Source organism: Lagenorhynchus albirostris, chromosome 7, assembly GCF_949774975.1.
Source record: "Lagenorhynchus albirostris chromosome 7, mLagAlb1.1, whole genome shotgun sequence".
Lineage (NCBI taxonomy): Eukaryota > Metazoa > Chordata > Mammalia > Artiodactyla > Delphinidae > Lagenorhynchus > Lagenorhynchus albirostris.
Window position 1 is genome coordinate 67,509,067 of NC_083101.1, and position 18,786 is coordinate 67,527,852.

At 40.9% G+C, this 18,786-nt stretch overlaps 1 protein-coding gene and 1 long non-coding RNA gene across 2 annotated transcripts in view; one reads left to right on the forward strand and one right to left on the reverse strand.

The window, feature by feature from the left end:
• ADAMTSL1 (ADAMTS like 1) overlaps nt 1-18,786 on the forward strand; it is a 1,031,718-nt gene that overhangs the window by 510,557 nt on the left and 502,375 nt on the right. The window lies entirely within an intron of this gene.
• LOC132522910 (uncharacterized) overlaps nt 1-18,786 on the reverse strand; it is a 109,248-nt gene that overhangs the window by 64,522 nt on the left and 25,940 nt on the right. The window contains exon 2 of the long non-coding RNA XR_009541374.1: nt 12,797-12,925. This is a non-coding gene — a long non-coding RNA (uncharacterized LOC132522910). The remainder of the gene's footprint in view (nt 1-12,796; nt 12,926-18,786) is intronic.

Consider the following 18,786-nt stretch of genomic DNA (forward strand, 5'->3'; position numbering starts at 1 on the left):
CTCATATAAAGCCTTACTTTGAAATTACAGCTCTCTTGAAACCTTTTAAGCAGAATAGCTATATTGAAGCTTCGGTGATTATTGTCCCCAAATGGCTTTTTTCCACCTGATTGTCTAGTCATCTAAGACGTATTTTAAAGCAAACTGGGAAAACTTGGAATTAAATAAATCTAACTAAAACCCAGTACACACAAGTCTTCATTAATTAAGAACAGATTTAGTAATTATCAGCTTTGGTTAGTAAGTTTTCAGTTTATGTTTGTATTAATTGACTCACTAAACTGCTGAATAGGGATATACTCAGTTAAATACACTTCCAGTGGATTTTTCCGTGAATCATTCTGTATTTGGGAGATGAAAGCAATTTGATAGGCAGCAAAAACAGGTAATCTATTTTATAGGTGTATGTTGCTAAAATATTAGTGAGATTACTTTTATATCAAAGCAAATAATAAAAGTTACCATGAGTGAATATTCAATGATAGAGGTAATAAGACAGTATATGGTAAAGAGAAATAGAAAGTTTAAAAAATCTTAACAGTTTTATGCCTATTGCCTTACAGCCCTTCTTTTAGTGCACTTTAACTTGAACTAGAGAAGCTGACTAGCTTTGTCCTCATTCTTCTCTTGGTCTCTTAACATCTTTAGAGTTGTTCATGCTCAGGCAGGAGCCCAGGACCTGCCTTGAGGCTTGAAGCTTCAAAAGGCAAGCACAAAGCCCTACATTTTCAAAACCTTTCAATTAGCTCAAAAGTTTTGCTTAAGCTTGCGGCTAAGTGTTGGGTCTTTATTCTAAAGCAGGGGCAGGGCCTGCCGTGCCATTCAAAGTGAATTCAGAGATGATGAAACCCACTCGATCCCCACTTATTTCCCCGTGACTGCGTTAAAGAAGATATGGTTTGCACTTAGTATGTGGCAGAGAACAGAGTCCCCATCCTTCTTTTGTGCCTGGTCTTTGATGTCTAATGTTGCAAAGTATTGCAATGCTGGAGCTGTCAGGCAGTTTGCCACCCTCCTTCTCCACCTCCCCTGTCCCCTCCCGAAACAGTGTTATTTCTTGAGGGTTTACCTTTTATATTAAGATCTTAGTCATCCAAGCATGGTAAAGCAATTTTAGATCATTATATAATTTTTCCACAAAATTCCATTGGCTTTTATAAAATCTGTTACGTACCTGGCATTGTACTTGGCACTAAAGAGAACAGAAAAGATTGCAAGGATCTCTCTTGTTGGCAGAAAAAAAAAAACATACATATACAACAATTGCAAGACATCATAAGTCAGAACATGATCAAACAGTAGCATGTAAACAGGAGAAGGCAAATTATGTTGTATATAAAACTGAGGCAATGTACATGATTTTTGACCATTTCAACTGTATTTTTCTTTAATGTGTGTAAATAAAAAGCCTCAGTTCTTTTGAATGTCTTCTTTCTTACTCATTCTGATCTTTAGCATGTAATCCATAAAAAGCCATTGCTCCCTCCATAAATCTTCTTTAATTCAAAGCATAACTCTTAGAGTTCAAAAACTGAGCAGATTAGCTATTGCCGCCGCTCCTCACTGAAACTGTCGGCATATAAACATCTCCCTGGAGTCACAACTACAGTCGGCGCAAGAATAAATCAAAAGTCAGCTATGAGTTCCAATGATTTATCAATGAGTTTTTTAATGGTGTGTGTCTGAATTATAGCATTTTTGCAAACCCCACCAGCAATTGCTATTTTCATTAGTTCATAACATTTTTAGAGTTTATATTCTCACATAAATACACATACACACTTACGTGTATTTGCATCTGTAAATTTTGCATTTCATAATGGCATATTCTTTGCCACTAGGTCAGCCACACTATTTTTGGAAACATTACTCTCTTTGCTTGGAATTCATAACCCTTTAATCAATCTAAAAATGACTTCATGACTTTTATAGCTTTCACTCCATGTTTTTGCAAAACCTTATTGTGATTGCAAAAGAGCTCTGTGCGGTTAAGGGAAAAAAAAAAAAAAGTGACTTGTCACGATATCCCCCAAAAAATGCTTTAGGTTTCTGATTGGTGTTGGGATCTGGATGTGACTCATGAGTTGGTGTGCTAGGGTGAGCAGAAAATCGGAGAGGTGAAATAAAGGAGTGTCTTTAAGTTAAACTGAAAATTCTTACTCCATTGCTTCTCCAGTCACTAATTAAATTATAGTTGAATCACCCAGAACAATGCTTTCAGAAGTCCCTTTACCCTGGAAAAACAGATTAACATTAATTTCAAATGCAGAACGTCATTAATTTTATTCATTAGGCTTAAATAGTTCTCTTACTAATTCATCATTCCCCTTTAGGCAGAGGGGGTCTAAAAGTTTTTTGTTTCCGCTTTTAAAACACAAAGGTTTTTGTTTTTGTTTTCCATTAAGTGAAATTTCATTTCACTTTAACTCTCTATTGATCTGATCGTAGTAAGTTTTAAAGCAGGACTTCTTAACATTTTGTACACATAGGCCTCATGAGAGGGTCTTGAACAGACTGATTCAGAAGGTCTGGAGTGGGGCCTGATATGCTGCCTTCTTAGCAATCACCAGGTGATGTGTCCTTGCTGCTGGGCTGAAGATAATGCTTTGAAAGCACGATGCTAAAGTAGCGGTAAGCAGGTGTTATTGCAAGCCTTCATCAATACTGTTATTTTTCTGTGAACCCACAATGGCTTCCTAGGGTATATTTGCCTGAGGTCTCCTTCCATGCCAAGTTCAGCCTTTCTTCCTCTCTGCAATGCTTATGTTAGAACTCGCCAATCCAGAGGAATGTTCCAATAAACCTTAGGGACTTGGAATTGAGCTGGTTCTAACCTTTCTCCAGGTGTGTGTTTGTACAGAATTTGAAAATGTTCTACCTGTGGGTAGAAAACTAAAATATGCTTTAGATGGACACATGTAAATGAGTTTAATGTGACACCTGCAGTCCCATCCCACTGACCTCTACTCTTTCCCCAACTGCCAAGCATCACAGATCTAGAAGCAGCTCTGTGAGCTCCTCTCTACCAGGGATACTGAGGCAAAGCCAATCCGTCCTCTGTCAGCTGCCCTAGTCCCCAGAAAACCCCTTGTACCAGGCTTACACCCCTTCAACTGGAATGAAAATTGTGCTTCTCAAAAGAGGAAATATAAGTTTGCTGAATGAACTTGAGTAAGAGGAGAAAGAAGTTGAGGCCACTTGTACTACTAACCAATACTACTTATAAGTACTTTTAGTTGGGGCAAGGGGTGGGTTAAAATGATGAGCCCTTTAGTGATTCAGCCATAAATTATCTATAGAGACATATAATAGGAGACCAAATGAGTCACGTGACATTTGCGTATTTTAGGTCCCCACAGAGACGGTGGGAAAATGGTGCCAAGCTCTCCAGGTGGGTGCACTAATCACTGAATGCCACACAGACTGTGTGTCCAGGTATGCAGAACAGTTGTAACCTGCACCCTACTGGGTGTACACATGTGCCACACCTGTGCCACCAGCCCCTACTGGACAATAGCGAAAAAGGAGATTTCAGTCAAGATAGATGTAGCTCAGTTTCAGAAATGTCCCAGAGGTGTTTTTATTTGTTGAGGTGTTGAATTTATAAGTCCAGAATACGAACGCATGTGAGTGCTCCTTAGATGCTTCCAAGAGCCTGGCGCTGTCAGGAACAAATCACATAAAATACCCCATTTGTGGAAGAAGCTAAAAGAGTATCGATGTGGCTCATTGTGCCATTAAAAGATAAAATAATGAAAATAAAATAAAAGTAGGTCACTAAAAAGGACATGATGGAACATGAAACATTAATAACAGAAGTTTAAGGAGCTTTTATTGTGAAAAATGGAAGTACAGAAAAGAAATTTAAATACATTTAAAATATATGTAAATTCACAGTTATAGTTGTATTTGAGTGTATCTTAGAGCAATGATGCTCCCTTTCTCAAAGTCAGTCACTAAGGATTCAGAGTCTAATGTAAGTTCTTTATGATATAAAAAGAAAAAAACCTTTCTGTAAGTCTCTTCATGTTTCCCTGGAAATAGAACAGACGAGGGACGCTGGTATTTCTTATCAATATATGTAACCTATATAACTGTTCGTACATATCTGAACTAATACATTTACATGTTCCACCACATGCCCAGTCCTTGTATTTCACCAAATTATCTAAGTCTGATTCTGTGCCAAATAACAAAATTCTATCCACGTCGTGTTCTCCACCATCAAATAGCAAGACAAGACAAAACAAAAATCACCATTTTCAAGAAACTTATACTCATCATGAATCACAGAACTATTTCTTTTTGGGGGCTGGGAGGCTCTTGCTTCTTCCTTTGCTTCCAACTTCTAGTATTGAGTGATAAATTTGGTAAAAATGGCCTTACAGAACAAGCTGTTGTATCTAAATTAGCTAAAGAATTGATAGTTAAACCTCTTGAAGACTGTCGCGAATGATTAACCGCCTCTTTTATATTCGCCATAGCTTAATAAACTTTTAGTTTTGACAGGTGGGCAGGGTCACTGTGCTCAACAAAGGATTTGCAAATGGATACATTATCATTTTCTAGTATAGTATGCCATCTGGTCTTACATTCTCTTATTTCTTACTTCCAGTAAATTTTCTTATCACCGTACTTTCTATCAAGTCACTATATGTAGTTTTCATCATCCACTATTTTAAGACCGCCACATCTACTGGTCACTGTATGGACCATTATGAGGCCTAAGATTTATATAATATAAAACCCGTTTGAAACTGTCAACCCAACCTGTCAACCAGTTATTTTATCTTTTATGACAAAATTGCCTTACAGACAATTAGTTGTGTGGGAAACTGCTTCCTGCAAAGATGTTTACAGAAAATACCGGGCCCTGTGCATGTTTATTCAAAGACAATTATGAACATCCTTTGAGATGTTTAAAGGCCCAGATTCCGGAGATTTAGAACAAATTTCACAGGGCATAAGGATTTGTGCACAGGACACTATACTAGAAACTCCAAATCTTAGAGTTGGAAGCAACATTAGAGGTCATTAGTCCAAACTCCCACTCAAAGCTGGAATCCTCTCTGCCGCATTCCTTAGCAGATGGTCATTCAGCCTCTGTCTGAAATTTTCCAGGGATGGGAAACACACCACTTTTCGAGATAACCCATCCCCTAATGACAGCTCCAAATGTTGAAACATTCTCCCTGACATGGAGTCCAAATATGCCTTTCTTAAGTTTCCACCCATGGGTCCTATTTCTGCCATATGGAGCCATAAAGGATGTCTCCACCTTCTTCCACCTTGAAGAAAATCTCTCAGCTGCTCCAGTGTCTTCCCTGCTTCAATTTAATAGCCCCAGTTCCTCCACTTGTTCTTCCCATGACCCACCCTTACCCACCCAAATGGGCAGATGATCTACACCCCAAAAATGTTATCCCCAGAACTGAGCACAATACTAACATGATCAAATTGATGCCGATAAGCAGAATTATTGTCTTTATAGGCTGGGGTTTTAGTTTTATTTATGTGGCATAAAATTGCACGCTTTTCCCACCAGCCCCATGACCCTGCTGACTTTTACTGAGTTTATAGAAAAACTAATAAGCCACCCACTTCCTCATGAACAATGAATGGCAAAACATGGTCTCTTCCCCATTCCATACTGGATAATAGATTTTCCCTTTTAATCTAAATTCACAATCTAACATATAGATCCCTGTAAGAAGGTCAGCTCATTAACTTTGGTCTGTTATTTTAGTTCCTCAAAATTCTTCTAAACTACTCATCTGAGCTAGGTGCTAAGCACAGATTACATAAAAAATATCTTCCATGTCTTTAATCAAATCACTGATGAAAATGCCAAAGATCACATCTTTCACCTCACTCTTTATACTGGAATTAATTTCCTAGTTTCACTAGACATAGCAGGGAGCCCAGTACATAGTAATTGCTCAATAAATGTGTGTTGAACTGAATGTACAGGTTTTCCGCCATCTGTTCAGTTAGAATCTTATGTGGTTCATATTGTTCTCTCTTGCCCATTGTATATCACCGAAGATTATCAAATGCTTTGCTAAAATCAAGCACTGCCGTATAATAGAAATGAGCACACTAGACTAAGTAGACCCAGATTCTAGTACTTGCTTGCTGTGAGTCTCAAGTAATCATTTTTAGTCTTTGTTTCCACTGTCTTTCCACTTATAAGGTATTATTTATAATAATAATGAGAATGATTATTATCTGGCCTGTTACACATACAGTGATTGTAAAGAGCAACTATAATAACATACATGAAGATAGTCTATAAATTACCATGTCCTAACTACACAAACATTAGTGCTCATGATTCTGTCATGCCATTCCTTTGATCTCCTAATCAGTGTAGTATTACGTAGATTAAAAAAAAATAGGATGCATTTAATACCACTTGTCCTTAATGAAGCCATGCTAGATGCTAGTGATCACTGCTTGATTTTTCTATATGCTCACAAAGGACTAGGAGTCCCTACCTTCTTTGCTTCCTATTTTGACTTAGCTTTTAAAACCTTAACTGTGCTGGAAAATTTAGTTTCTGTTTGCATTTACTTAAACTATGCAACACTGTTTAGTAGACAGCAGGATTAGAAGAAAACACTTTCATCTTTCTCATCTACTGTGGACACATACACTATTTTAAATCTTTAAAATAATTCTGGATAGATTTTTTTAAGCAACAAAACCTCCTGTCAGTTTTGTTTTAAAAAGGAATGGAAAGCCAAGCACGAATCATGCAGAATGGGAATAGTCGAGTAGGCCCTTATAAACCCTTACCGTGCAGACTACAACTAAAAAGCAAAAACAAAAACTTCATTTGTATGACTTCGTCACATGAAGGTTGTGAACAATTTTAACAACCATGAATTAATTCTTTATATAGACTCTGTTGAAGGCCCATTATAAGCAAAATGATACCAATGTTTGTATTTAGTTCCCCTAAAAAAGACAAATACCTTTATGAAATAAAATATAACAAATTATTCCTTATTCCCTGTGGCCTGAACTGGAGAATTTTATCCATGGAATATAATAGAAATTATTGAAATTTCTCAGAAACTGTAATGAATTGATTTCATTTAATGCTGCCGTTTTACGAAACATTCAAACTTCCCCGATGATGCTGAAATTGGGGAAACCAAATCACTTTTAATAGACTTGATCTGGCTGTGTGTAAAGATGGTGATACACCTCAGAGAAAACTAGGCAGCTACCCATACAGGTCAAATTAAAGGCACAATTTGAAAAGGAAGCCATGATTTTATAACCAGTTTTATATTAATCCCAGAGATCTGAGCAGAAAACTCAATTTATTCACACAAAACTAATTAAGCCTAAATACTGGCTAGAATCTAAACTACACATGTAACAGTAGACTAGGAGAACTTTCAAATACTTCCACAAGTCTCAACAGAATAACTCATAAAATGCTAACCAACCTGGTCCATAATTTGTGGATGTCCTGACATAGAGAATGTGGAATTTCCACTGGATTCAATACAAAATGTGTCCACATAATGCTTTGCTGTTTGGGGGGGGGGTGTTAATTGCAATTCTCATATCATTCCACCACCCAAGGAAATGTTAGAAACTATAAATTTTAGTGTTTCACACATGTTGGTTATGATAACAAGTTGTCTGGCAGGGAAACGCTGAAACTTTATATAACATTTCCAACTCAGGAAAAGTAGTTGGTAGATCATACCTTTAGTAGCTTAGAAAAGAATAATCACGGAGAGGGGTGCACATTTACATTTAGCCCCACTGTTGGTCCCATAAAGACAGAGCTTTTAAGAAGTCTTCAGGGGCTTCCCTGGTGGCGCAGTGGTTGAGAGTCCACCTGCCGATGCAGGGGACACGGGTTCGTGCCCCGGTCCGGGAAGATCCCACATGCCGCGGAGCGGCTGGGCCCGTGAGCCATGGCCGCTGAGCCTGCACGTCCGGAGCCTGTGCTCCGCAACGGGAGAGGCCACAACAGTGAGAGGCCCGCGTACCGCCAAAAAAAAAAAAAAGGAGTCTTCAACATCCCCTTATTTAAAAGAGTTTAATATCATAAAACCTTTGGGCAAGTCCTGTAAGCCCATTTTCATGGAAGAACTAGGAGACTCTGCTAAATTGGTAAAGAAGAAATATTATTCCCAGAAGCCCAGCAACATGTCCCATCCGTGCAACCTTCCAACGACAGAAATTAAAATTCAATGTTGGCAAAATGTTATGAACACCTCTTACATGCCAGGAGCAATTCTACACATTCTACAGTAAAGAACAAGGGAGAACAAAATTCCTGGCCTTCATGAAGCCTCCATTCTACAGCAGGAGGAGGCTGGGACAGAGGAGAACAGAAAATTAGAAAAAGGAAAGAAAATGTTCATTACTGATAAAGGTTTTAATGAAAAGAAGACAGGGTGATCTGATGGTGTTCCTGGACAGTTCCTGTAGATTGGGGGAGTAGCCACATATTCTGTGAGGGATGTCTACTTTGGAAATGCAGTTGGTTAAGGCTTCTCCCACCCTGCCTCAAATGGCTCCCCTTTGCTTGGAGGACCAAGTCTACATCCTCAGCATGACCCACTGGCCCTGCAAGGTCTGGCTCTACCTGCCTCTCTGTACCCTGCCATGTGTGCTACCATCACTCCATTAGGTATTCAGCTTTTATGTCTTTATAATCAGTTGGAATTTATCATCTATTTGCATGACTTTTGACTGGTGTCTGAGTCCACTAGTAGACTGGAAACCTCATGAGGACAGGGGCCACACCTGGTTTTGCTCACCACTGTATCCCCAGCACCTGGCACAACTTCTGGTACATGATAGATGCTAATGCCTGAGAGGGCCATGCAGGGATCTCAGATACCAGTGCACAGCAATTCCCCTTACCAGTCAGCTCCATCATCACAGGGTCTAGTGATTTTTTTTTCAAGTGTAGTTTAAAAACTGTTGATTCTCACTCAGCTAAGGTATTTTGAGTAACTATCAGGTACAGGGATCTGTACTAGACATTTAGGAAATAAAAAGATGAGAATGCCTGGCTTCTGTCCTTAAGGAATTTGTATCTTGTTTAGGCTTTTCATAAGTGAAATAACTCTAAGGGAGATTATAGCAAGTATTCATTTATTTATCCAACCAAAACACGTGCCAGGAGCTACTCCATGATGAGTCTGTGACTTTACAAAGTTATGGCCTAATGGGGAAACCAGGCTTAGTCAAATATTCACCCAAATACATAAGTGCCACTGTGATATGTGTTATGGAAGAAAGCACTGCTCTTTGACTGTATAATGGGGCTTGGGAGTGGGCATCTGATCCATCCATCCACAGTCCAGGGAAGGGCTCTGAGGGAGAGTGTGCTAGGCAGAAGCGGAAGTGAGCTTCACTTCTCAGGTCCACTGCATAGACCTGAGCAATGGTCACTGAGGCCAGGACAGAGACAAAAGAGGAACGTGTTAGATAGTATTTCACCTTCTACTTTAAAGAACAGGCAGAAGTTTAAAAACACATAACCCTGGGTAAATCCAGAAGGGCAGGCTAAGGAAATGGGAAGAAGAGGTCCAGTGGCAATAGAATTGGGAGGACCTTGGAGGGTTTGCAGTGGTCTGGCTTGGTTTGACGGTTGCAAGCCTGAAGGAGATTAGTGGGACACAAGGACAGAAACAGAAGTTGAAGAAGACTGTGCAAGACTATAAGTGCTCAGAGAAGGATTGATGCAGAGATAGTGGACAGCCATGCTTGCCTCCCTCCTCCACACCTCCTTGCTGCCGGTGTGGCAGAAAGACATAGCCCGGATGGCATCCTACCCTCCTTTTCAAGTACAGCACTACCTTCGTGCTCTGCTCTTTCCCCAGCAGTATCATCCGCTTTCTTTCCATTGGCTATTTTGCCTCAGTCGGTTCTTTTCACAGGGGCCTTGATCTTGTATCCTTCCCTATCATCCACCACCTGGTCTCTCTTTCTCTCTACAGACAAGCTTCTTCAGACATCAGTCTACACTGACCCTCTCCACTTGCCCATGTTGCTCATTGAGGCTTCACCCCTCTGCCACGTGTCTTCTACACTATTGCTCCTTTACACTGCCCTTGCCAAGGGTATCCATGACCCTGGCTGTTCGCCACACATCACTCTATGGTGTTCAATACTACTGACTCCTGTCTGCTCCCAGAAACTTCCTCTTCCGTTAGTTTTCAGAACCGTATCTCTTCTATTTTCTGGGCCATCCTCATGGAATCCCTTTTCTCTAACCACACTCTTGTACAGTGTCCCTGGAAACAGACTGGGGGGGTGGAGAGTTACCTGCAGAAGGTTTGTTGGGGAGGACCCTTGGGAAATACACCTGTAAGGAAGAGAGAAGACAGGCGTGGGTAGAGGGAAAAGCTGACCCACAAGGAGGCTGTAGCCAAGCCTAAGGGGAGCTCTAGAGCAGGAATAACCCTTCAGAATTGTCCCAAATTGAAGCCAGGGGGCTGGGCCTTTGTATCCAGGCATCAGGCAGTCACTGGCGACAGGCCACCATCTGGGAGGGTTGTGATGTTTGGCAAGGCGATTCCCTGTGGCTGAGAGGGATTCCCATTGAGGGCCATTCGCTGCTATGCAGACCTCACACTCTGCACATCAAAACTGAACTCACTACCTCTGCTCCAACACTCTTGCAAACCTACTTCTTAATTCCCCATCTTTTTTAATGGTACCGGCACCCATGCAGCTGGATTTCTAGAGCCAGACATGTTCTCTTTCCCCTCATGTCCCACTTGCAAAGAGTCACCATGGCCTATAAATGTTACCTCCTTAATATCTCTTTCATCCTTCCCTTCCCTCCATTTCTGCTGCTAACACTTAGTAGGTTCAGACCCTCGTTCCTCACTCCCATTTCTCTCGGTGGGGCGTCTTTTTCCAGTCATGGCATCCTGCAGTCTACAACTCTGTTTTGTACAAAGTTTAAAATCCTTTAACTGCCTTCTCACTGCTGCGAGGTCAAGTCTAAACTCCTTAGAATGTCACAAAAGCCCTTTCCTGATCTGCCTTTCCTGTTGTCGCCCTCCCTTTCTGAATTCCCCGTGAATACTTATTCCTAGCTAACTGACCCTCAAGAGTCATGTACAGAGGCAACTCTTGAGAGTTTAGGAAGGCAACCCACACACTAGATCATGTTATATTTGGAAGTGATTTCTTCTCAGTCAGAAACAAAGCCTTTGGCCCAGAACAGTGATAAGCAAGGCATTTCATTAAATGGCAGTATTAATCCCAGGGGGTCACGTGACCTTTAGAGCTGCCCAGCCTTGGCAGGAAGACAGCCCCCCGCCTGCTATCTGCGCTAATCTGAGACCACATGTTGCCTCTAAATCCTTATTGAGCATGACGTATGCACCCAGCTGTTAACACTGATACACTCTCAATGCCAAGATCAGGCACAATTCCCTGGGCACTTATACAGCCCTGCTTGCTAATCCAGGCTGCCCGCTGGGATAGGCAAGAGAGAGGCAAGGTCACCCCCAAGTTGATGAGGGGCAGTGGGGACTCTTGCCACCATGTGCCTGGTGACAATATGCTGTGTCTTGTTTATTTCTTCACATCAGGCCGGATAACATCAAGCAGAATATAAGTTCTCTTCATTGGTCTTATGTGACAGGAAGGCGTTCATTGCACATTTCTGGTCTTAATCGTGGCCAGAGAAGGAAAGAAGGGGGCAAGAGAGATAACTTCTGGTGAAAACAGGGCCCCTCTGTGAAAAGTGCATATGCCAAGTTCTGCTTCAAGTGTAGCAAGCTCGCCTTTTGATCTCTGGCAGGGACCCCAACACCACCAGGGCAGCACCCCCCAGCAGTTGAACTCAGCCTCCAGCCCCTTGGGTGGTGAGGGATGTTTTTGCTTTGGTGTCAGCAGGACCTGACTGCAGTATTTTGGAACCACGACTGGCTCCCTCCTCGTCTCCCCCAGCCCGTCCCCTCGCTCAGGTTTCAAGCCTGTCCCTTCCGAGCTGCCCTCTCGTTGGCTCTCTTCTTGCACTCCTGAATGTTACCCTAGAGGGGGCTCCAGCACCGCAGGCTTCCTCCCCGCCGCCACCATTTGCTGTTGTTGGCTGCAAGTCCCTTGCCCGGCGCCAGCTCCTCGGCAGCCAGCAAGGACCCTGCGCTCGGCTTACGCAAACAGACAAGCCGGAGCAGAGAGAGTCTGGACTTGCCGGGCAGCCCCTCTCTCCGAGCCCCGCCCCCGCCTCTGCATTCTGAATCCAGTCTGTGCATTTCATCAAATGTACATTTCACCAAATGTGCATGGTCCCCAGCTCCCCGGCGGACACAGCCGCCAGGGCTCCCTTCCAGAGCCATTGTAGCCCTTCCCCCATCTATACACACTGCCCTGCTGTACGTGATGAGGGGGGTGGCAGGTCTTTTTCTTCCTTACTCTTTTTAAATAATTCCATATTGGTATTCTGCAAAGTTCCTTCTGGAAGCTCCCTGTGCATTGCATTCTAGAAGCATATTAAGAAACATTAGAGTCTTCTTGCCTAGGTCATGACCGACCGCCCTGCCGGGGACTTGTATATCCAGCATTGGCAAGTCCCACGTCCCTTAGACAACAGGGTCACCCCTGGCGCCTTTGGCTTCATTTTCCTTTACTGATGTGTTCCAGCAATGCAGTAAAGAATACATAACTTCCTAACAACTGGATTTGCTCATTGTTATTTCTTACTGAAGAGATTCAGTTTTTAGAAATATATGGCAGATATAAGGAAATGAGAAACACCATCATAGTAACCATTTTTTTAAAAAAATTGAATACTCACATTGTACTTTGTTTGCAACTGTATCCTGAGTCCCCTGGCTCCCAGGCGCTTCATCAGGTCTCATTGAATGAATGCCAGGCAGTGTGCTAAGCACATCACATTACCATCGCATTTCATCTTCATGCAGTCCTGTCATTTGGATAATTAAATGGAGATGTAGAGGATGATCTGTGTCCCCTAGGTCGTATAATAAGAAAGTCCCTTTGACCCCCGGTGTGGTTTGAGCCTAGGCTCTTATTTCACTACACGGCTTCATACAATTCAGTGACTTGCTGTCTGTATTCAATTTTTAATTTTCCCCCAAATCCTCAGATATCTTCTCTGTAGCATTGGCCAGCGAACCACTGCAGATCCTGCTTAGAGTTTTCTTATTATATTCTCACGTAGCCCATTATACTTGGCGTTATGCTTTTACATATCCAAGCAGTTCTACTACTGTGTGGTAGGCATCTCTGAAAAGCCTTGCATCCTGGGAAATATGCACTAAAACTAGCAGGATTTATAAGGAAATTAGATCAGGGCGGGCCATTAAACACTTGTGGAACGTTGGGAGCAGAACGCCCACAAAAACAATAACCTGTAAAAGCACTAGCACCGGTTAAAGGGTGTATTAGGTTCCTAGCAAATACCGCTAGAAGAATAGGACTTCACCACTCAAACAAAAGGGAAAAGTCACTTAATAGAAGGGGAGAACTGCTGAGTAAATGGAGGAAAGAACAAAACGCACCAAGATGAGAGAACCAGCCACAAACACTTTCCAGCAGAGCACGTGCCTGATAGCTGAGAAGAAAAGGGAGTGCGAGGCACAGGGCACAGCAGCACAGTCCTCCCCAGCTGGCCCAGGGCAGTGTGCACCCGTGTCCTGCAAGGGGTGGAGGAATCGTGTATCAGCCAGCAAACCTCCTTATGATTCTGACATCGTTCCTTCACCAGCTGCATATAAACCATCCTGCAGTGGTGGAACAGCAGACTCTTCCTCCCCCTAGGAGGGTAAATTATTAGAGGGGCAAAGAACATATCTTATTCTTTCCATCTTCCCACTGCTGCCCTACACTTTCCACATTCCCAGCGCCTGGCACGGACTACATTTGCAAAACATGAGTTTGCATTTCCCTCTCTCATCAAAGAACGTACAGATGTACATGTTACTCTTTTTTTAAATTATTATAAAGCAGTATATACATGGTTGACTATATATCATTTATATAACTGTCTCTGATAAATAATCGAGTCCTTGCTTCAGAAGGTCTACAAGTGTTAGCAGTAGTATGTTTTTCCTAAATTCACTTTAGCTTTGTATTTTGCATATAGCATGACTTAACAAAAATGTGCCAACCATGACAGAACGTATCCTGTATCATCTCTAAAGATTACTTAGTGTTAGAAAAGGAGGTAGTTTGATTTCTGAATCAGTAGCCATCCATCCACTCATGTATCTATCCATTCACTCAACAAACACCTCTTCTGGGCCAAACACCATGCTGAGAATTAGGATACAGTGATCAGTCTAACAGAGTTGATTCATGAAAAATATTTTAGGTTAAAATTTTGGATGAATAAAAATGACACTTTAGTCAATAGACTGTTTCAAATGTATATCTCTTCAACTCAAAGTCAAATATTTCTTAGTTTATAAGTAGGCTTTCTTGAAAATTGTCACACATTTAATATTTTGGAAGAGATGATCATATTTTGAAGATTTTTCCAGTGAAAAGTTCTTTTCCCAACAATCATTATTGAGAAGGGAAAGCAGGTGAGGGGAAAATCAAAAGAAATTTTGTTTCCCTTTAATTTACCAGATACCAGGAACTTCTTGACTTCAAAATCTATTTCATTGAACTGTTAATATTTTTGCATGTAGCATAAGTTCTCCTCAAAGGCTATTCAAAGACCCAAATTAGCAACTTACCCAAGATGAGCAATAATTTATCATGGACAATCGGAAGAGGAAATGTCGGAATGTTATTCAGCCATCAAAAGGGATGTAACATACTGATTATGCTACAACGTGGATGAACCCTGAGAACATTATGCTAAGTGAAAGAAGCCAGACATAAAAGGCAACATATTGTATGATTCAATTTATATTTAATGTCTAGAATAAGCAAGTCCAAGGAGACGAAAAGTAGATTAATCAGTGTCAGGGGCTGGGGGGAGGGAGGAATGGGGACTGACTGCTCATGGATATGGGGTTTCTTCTGGGGTGATGGAAATGTTCTGGAATTAGGTGGTGGTGATGGTTGCACAACTTTGTGAACGTAGTCAAAACTGCTGAATTGCATACTTTAAAAGAGTGGATTTTGTAGTATGTGAATTATGTCTCGATTTTTAAAGAGAAAAGAAAATGCTGACTCCATTCATTCTTCTAATAGCTGATGTGTTCTGTGGGGAAACCCAGACTAGAGAGAGATTCGTGTGGGCTGGCAAATATTAGTTCTTAGTCACAAGGCTGCTCTACAGGATTTCAGAGACAGCGTTTTCCTTCTGCTGGGGATAGAAGATCTGGGGAATTCACCATGGACTTGCAGGGAAAGAAAAGAATTGACTACAGAAAATTACAAGCAAGCTAAAGCCTCATGTGTAATGTCAGGAGATGAAGAATGCCATGATGCCTCTTCAAAGACCTGCTAAGTTTGTGAAAGGAATCCATTTTTTTCTATAATAGGAGATGTTAAGAAGACCAAAAAAACCTTTAGATATGTGTGTCCCAAGAGGCTTAGAGAGTAATGATCTCAGCCTGGGAGGGATAACATTTGAAGTGCAGTTTCTCCAAATGGTTGAACATAAAGTTTTGAGCTATGTTGCCTGGAACAAAAGGTCCTCAGTTCAATTTTTAACTAAGTTTTTGGTGCTGCACAAGTATACAAATATTTAAAAGGCAAAAAATATAATAAATTTTGATGCCAAATAAACCAAACCCAGTAAATGGCTACTTTGGAATGGCTGGACAATAATGGCTATTATGCTGATATACACACACCGATTGTAAATACAGTTTTGGCTATAGGAAAATGGCTGTTGGATTTTCATTGTGGCCTTGCATATTAAAAGTCGCCACTTCTTTAACACCCTTCATACCCAAGACTCAAAGTATCCTCTGAAGACGTAAGCTAGAGCCTTATTCTAAAAGGACCATTATATCCAAGAGCTTGGTTTAAATTTTAAATGGAATGTTATACCTCAAAGTAGCCTAGGATGTATAATAAATGTGTATTTTTATCTACATAGCAGACCTTCAGCTTCAATCTTCCTGTAGTAATATGTCCCGAGTTTGAGGAAAATATGAGAGAGAGAAAACAAATAAAATATGCTATTCTCTGAAATGTTGCCAAGTGTTTATTAAAGGTTTAATTCATGTCTTCTATGCAGATTTTCAGAGGAAGTTATTGAAATTCAAAGTTGGGAGACACTGCCTTTTCAAATGGCTCCAGACATTAGCAGCTCAGTTGGATGTATGTTTTGTGCTCTCCCAAAAAGGAAAAAATCAAACAAATAAACCTGGGTCCTCAGTTTAGTTTTTTTCTTTAAAATTTATTAAATCCCCCAAATGTGCTAGATATTTGTTTCTACAGTGCCAGAGGAGAAGCTTAACCACAGGAGTCTAAAACGGATTTAATAATTTACCTCCAGCTGCTGTGATAAGGAGGAGAACCTGACACTTTGTTCTTTTCCGTTTAAACTTTTTAATGAGATAGAGCTCCTGACAGGTGGCTTTGCCATCACATATTAACTTGTGTGTACAAGAGGGCGCCATCTAGTGGCCTTCCAGTCATTTGGTCTGTGCTGTACTCCAGGAGAGAGACCAGTTAGGGAAAAGCAAATAGGAAATGAGTTTCTACTCAGCCTTCTGCTACCTGCCGCAAGTCAGCACAGTACCTGGTTTTACAGAACTGAACGGCGGTTCCAGCTCTCTCCGTGCCAGCTCCCTAGTCAATGCTGGTGTTAAGCAGTGTCTTTACAAGCCTGAGCTTGCACTTTCAAACCTTGCAGTTGCCCCTTCCATCTGCTTAAAATGAAGGCTTTGGGGGCCTGGATATACCTCTTTCCAAATGGCCAGCCGTGTGGGGCTTTGAAAATCTGGCCTTTGATGTATTTTATAGGGATGAGGAAACATATATTAAATTCAGCTCTGATGTACACACTCAGCCATGTAACCGAGTCAATCCTAAAATTGTAATTTCATCTTCATTTTTTTTGGAGCTTAACTGTTCTAGCTTTCTTGTTGCTGATGACATCATAGGAAGTCACTGATGAGCTGACAACCTTTTATGATCTAGCTGAGGATCATTACTTTTGTCTTTCTCCTTCAGTGTATAATGAATACCAGTGCTGTGTAAACGTTAAAGAATTAGCTGCAAAAGAAAACTGAAACTTCTTAGAAGTAGATTGAAAGGCAAAGCCAGTGAGATGTTCTTCCTAGGGTTTTATCTTTTGCTCCTTCATCAGCCATGGAGGTTTTAAGTATAGAACTCGTTCAAAGTTGGAAGGTGGAGGGGAAGGGAGTGTTTGTAAGCAGATGAAGGCTGGAGATTATGGGAGAGAAAATGACTTCACAAACCAGCTTGGGGGTGAATCAAAGATCTGGTGAATTTGCAGTTCTTTTTCAGCATAGATGTATACTGATTTTTAGTTTCTCAATAAGGGTATGGAGAGCTCTGCTGTATGCTTGCGGTCCAAATCATGAATTCAGTGTGGATGCCTCACAGCTCCATATCATCAGAGGGGGGGTAAGTTGGTATCCTAAAGGAAAAAAGCTAGCACTTTCTCTTTCTGTTGATTTTTTAATATTGCCAGTAGCCATTTGAATAGATCGTTTATATATGCCACAAGCAGAAGTGGATCTAAAGTGTCAAGACCTCTTTTTCATTAATTGATTGTTGAGTAGAAACAAGTGGTTGTGAAAAGGAGGGAGGTCATTTTGTGTTTTAATGGCAGAGGTGTAGATTATTTTTAAATTTAGGTAAGATGAACAATTGTGTGGCCTCTACTATCGGAACGATCTTGGTATTGATGAGGGGGTGTGTCCAGAAGCCACTTTACTTGGAGAATAAAATGGACAACAGAAAGCTTGCAAGGATTTACTATGGTATCAAGAATACAGGAGAATGGCTTCATGGTTTTAAGAGAATTCCTAGAATCTTCATGTTGTTAGTTTATGCAGTTAATGGGGAAGGAAAATTATTGAGAACCTACTAAGGATCAGGAACTGATGCACGTGCTGAGTGCTTTGCACGTGCCATTTCATTTAATCCTCACCTTGGTCTTTTGAGCTAACAGGTAATATTTCCCTTTTACGGACGAAAAAATGGGAGTGCAGAGAGACCAATGAACTTTCCCAAGTTCATGTAGCTGCTCAGTGGTGGAGGTGGGATTTGAACTCAGGTCTTTCTGATTCCAAAATCTATGCTCCTCCAACATTGTATTACCTGCGGAAAAAATGCATATTATGTATATGTAAAATTCTACCAGTCTTCACTATTTTGATTTTTAGCTTTGAAGGATAAAAATGTAAGCTTTGAGGACTAGCCTTCAGATTCCCGGTTTTTCTCCTGTGAGTACCTTTTCTCTGTTGAAAGAATATTGACTCCTCAAAGGCAGGGTTCTGTCTTTTGCTTTACTTTAAATAACTGGAAGAAAGGAGAACAGATGCAGGTGGTAATGGTAGTGCGAGTGAAGTGACAGCGGATGGTACTCAGTGATGAGTGTAGGTAAACATCCTTAAAATTTTCATCCAAATGCAAAAATGCCATATTTAATGTCTTGCCTTCTACCAAGTAAAATAAAAAGTCTGTGAATTTTACCAAGGGACTAATAACATCAGCAACCACTAACACTGAGCTCTTTCTTTGTGCCAGATACTTCTCTACATCCTTTACATGTCTTATTTAATTTTCTCACAGTAATCCAGTAGGGTAGGTACTATGATTAGCTCCATTTTATTGGTGAGAAAACTGAAATTCAGAGAGTTCAGGGAACTTGCCTAAGATTAA